Consider the following 4,397-nt stretch of genomic DNA (forward strand, 5'->3'; position numbering starts at 1 on the left):
ATGCTGGGGGAAGGAACCTCCTCCAATCCAAGCAGGAAAGTCCATGAGATACTTTATCTCCAATAAACTACTCAGGAAAAGCCAAAGTGGCTCTGTAGCTCAAGTGGTAGAGCAGTAGCCTTGAGCAAAAGAAGCTCAGAGACGGTGCCCAAGCTCTGAGTTCAAGCTCCAGGAAAAACGAAGATACATTTGGAATGAGACTGGAAGTTTAGTGAAAAGTTCAATAAATATAAGCTCCATAAAAAAATAAAAACAAAAAAAATTACCTCAGTCAGCTTGGCTATGTAATATTCAATGGGGTAACAATCAATTGCCTTTGCCATAAAGATTCCCAACCCTACATAGAACAAAATCTCACCAGATTGACCCGAAGTGGACCCTGAGATGCTTACACAGGCTGGAGATATGAAGAAGAGGACATAAAGAAGGTCACTAAGCCAGCAGCCCTCAATGCAAAAATCTCTCTGTAAAATAATACCCAGTATATGCACCAAAGAAAGGGAACAGTAAATATGAGTTGAATGAATGAGCCAATGAACAGCCTGATGGCCATTGTCAGAATTGAGAGTTGTGGTCTGGAGTTTACACACCATGCAGTGTAGTCTGCAAGATGGGAGGAAAGGAAGAGATGCTTCATACAACTACCCATGATGGTAAGCTCCCAAGATAACTGTGCCAGCACAAAGAAATGTACACCAAAGGACCACTAGATTTAGTATCGCTCTTGGTGCTCATATTTTTCCCGTGGAAGCAGATTTAAAGTATGGCAATGATGATGGTAAGATCTCTGAAAAGTTTTGGTATTTTATAAAGAATGTCTTGCTCAACAAACTTGGACTTACAATATTTCTGCAAATATGCTGAGTCCCATTCTGGTTCTCTCCTTCTGACTATACCTACTATGCACAATGATATCAGTCCACAGGTCTCCAAGACTTCACTTGGTTTTTAGGGTTTTTTTCCATGGCTCAGAGCAGTATATTTCTGTTGTCCTATCTACTAATTCACTCCTTGTTTCCTCTAGTGAATTCATTTTATTTGTTGAGTTCTCCTAGTGAGTTTTTTAAATATATATCACTAGTATGTTTTTCAGCTCTAAAAAAGTCTGTTTTGTTTTCTTTGTCTCATTTGTTGCTGAGACTTTTTGTTTTAACTTTTGTTTTAAGATCATCTCAAGTCCTTGTTAGATAATAGCACAATATCCCTATTGGTATTCCTTGAATTTCTGTATAGATTTTTGGATTTGCTTGTCAATTTCTGCACAGCTGGAATCTGGTGAGAGACTGTGTTGTATTGAATCTATAGCTCAGTTAAGGGAACACTGCCATTTTCTTTCCTTCATGACACTTGGCCTCACTATGCAGCCAAGGCTGGCCTTGAACTCACAATCTTCTTATCTTCCTGATTCAGTTTCTCTAACACTAGGACTACAGGCATATATCACTATACAGAAATGAGTATTCCAATCTTAACAATATTTAGTCTTCTGATTCATGAACATGAAATAGCTTTCGGTTTATTTACATCTAATTTCCTTCAACTATACTTTGTAGTTTGAAAAGTATAAAGTTTATTCCTAAGTATTGTATTTTATGATGTTATTATAAATGGAATTCCTTTCTTAAAGAATGTGGTAAAATATATGTAGCAAGTTTTACCAGCTAAGCTAATTTAAGTGTGTGGTCCAATGGCATTAGTACACAGCTCTAGAACTTTCCATCATCCCCAACAGAAGCTCTGTGCCCATTTCCTACCACCATATAGCTCCTTGTAACCACTTTCCTACCATCTCTATATGCATTTTATTATTTTGCCTCCTATGTATAAATATAGTCATACAACACGTGTCCCTTTGTATGTGAGCTATTTAATCTAGCACAGTTTCTTCAAGGCTTACTTGTATTATAGTATGTACCACATTTATTTCATTTTTAATATTTTTTAGTATTCTATTATATATTACATTCTACCTTTAGATTATAGATCTCATGAAAGAGGAGAGGCAAGTGTGTATTCAGCCTACCATCATGAGACAAAAGCCCAGTAATAAAACTTGTGATGAGTGCTTTACAGATGCTGTCTTAGCATTTGTGAAGTTCAATTGAACTCAATTCATTGTATTGGGACTTTAGACAATATATTGGGTTGCATATAGTACTGATTTAAGTTTTTCAAATTTACAAAATTGGAATATCATTTGATTTGCTTTTCATGCAACTCAAAGAATCTGAATGCATTTTGTAAATGTTCATTTTACTAATGCATATACTTTAGATTTCAATTATATATGTATACTTATACATATACCACCTACATATTATCTCTACATGTGTATGTATATAAACAACTGTATTGACACATATCCAAAATTGTAACAGGATTAAACGGACAGAAATTCTCATTTTAATACAAATTTTTAATTTTTAAGTAGTAATAAAATGTCAACATGTAAATTTTCATATTCAGAGAGATTTGTTTGGCTTTTCCTTATTATAAACTTAAGAGATTTGGGATATATGTTTTCAAGGATCTTTGTTCTAGTTCAGAATTGTCTTAACAATGAAAACCCTTGAGAATAGTCACAGATAGTTTAATCAATGTTCCTGCTCTAAGCTGAATCTTTAAACCTTTAGCAGACATATGAATGTATTCCATCTTTCAGTAGGACCTTTCCATTCTTACTGCACTCTTGGGAAATTTTTTTTTACATCTGACCTGCACTAATTTGAGTTTATCTCCTTTCTTTTGTCCCCCGACATTTTTTAAGGAAATGAGAATGTCCTGGAAGTATTCACATAATCACCCCCAAGAAGTTATTACTCCATTGTCTGACTTTTGAAAAATGCCAAGAGCTATTATCATTAAAGTTGAATATTGCCATAGAATGATAATTAATTTGATCTTTAACTGTTCAGCTTTATCTCCCTGCATAGAGAAGCCATGAAATGTAAGTGGTGCACTGGATACCGATATGGTATCCAGTGCTGGTCAGATTGAGGGATCCCTCCTCAATAATGCTTTTAGCCTTCCTAAGTTTGTTTCACAAAAAGCGAAGCTCAGGAACTGTCATTCCTATGCTATTATTCTTCATATTTATTCCCTAATTCATCAATTGCTGACTGATGTCTTGCTGTTTCAGAGGAAAGCTTAAGTTCATTGTTGTGTCTATATTTCTATTATGGTGCTTGCTTAATCTGATGATGAAGATTTGAAGAAGAAAAGGTACGGGCAAATTTCAAAAGGAAAACACAATATGATACTAGCCTATATCCTTTCCATTCTTTCTCCTTTTTGAATATCAAAATATGAATAGACTAGATTCTATCTACCTTTTTATCAGAGAAATGGGACCCCAGCCATTGCTTCCTTTTACATTTCTGTGTTGAAGTGAACTGAAGACTCTTCTAGGTCTGGTTTCAGCACTCCATGCCTGTACTTCCTCTTCAATAGTGAGGATAGGAGAGAGAGAGAGAGAGAGAGAGAGAGAGAGAGAGAGAGAGAGAGAGAGAGAGAGAGAGAGAGAGAGTTGTAACCCAGAGGCACTAAACAGGATCCTGATATCCCTTTCCATGTGTAACAGAGTCCAATGCATGGCACATTGTGAAATAAGAAAGACATATTTTTATTACATTAAATCACTAGAATTTCTAGGAATCATTCATTGCAGTAGCCATAATACTTGTTCTGACTGATGTACTATTAGAATACTTTCTTCTTCATCAAGATGGAGTTTCATTCAGTCCATTTTGGACATAAACCTGGACTGAAGAATTCCGAGAGTATTATTAGGTTTTGTGTTCAGCAATTTATTTCCTTGGTATCCTGTCCTCTTTCCTGTTTTTCCCAATGTTGTGTCTGAGTGATTGTTAAGATGTCTATAATTCCAATGAAAAAGCAGCATGTAGGGGCTAGTTCAGATTGGAATCTGGGCAGGAGAATTTTAGGATAATCTCATATGGAAAAAAAATATGATTTGCACTCTCTGGCAGATTTAAAGGGTTCCAGTCCCGCTGCCATTCTGTGAGGGTCTTGATTTTCATTGAAAATGTCAGGCTGATGACTTAGCTTATTTTCACTGCTAAGGTACTTTCTGACTTAAGTATTAAACATCTCAGAAGATTTGTCATCCCTCTACTTATTGCTCTTATCAAATGCAAAACCTAGGAGTGGCATACCCCACCCTTGTTTCTCTTCTCCATATATTCACAGTCCTCTATGACCATGGAGGAAAGCCAGCTCTCTCCACACTTGGAACTCCATCATTCCCATCATTCCCATCATTCCACCAGCCATCTATCACCAGAGCTGCAAAACTTTCTATCCTCAATCCACTTCTAAGATTATTCTTGGGACACAAAGTTTGAATAAGAAAAGAAGAATCTTTAAGCAATGAAGTA

This window comes from Dipodomys spectabilis, unplaced genomic scaffold, assembly GCF_019054845.1.
Source record: "Dipodomys spectabilis isolate Male_0828 unplaced genomic scaffold, ASM1905484v1 ptg000094l, whole genome shotgun sequence".
Taxonomy (NCBI): domain Eukaryota; kingdom Metazoa; phylum Chordata; class Mammalia; order Rodentia; family Heteromyidae; genus Dipodomys; species Dipodomys spectabilis.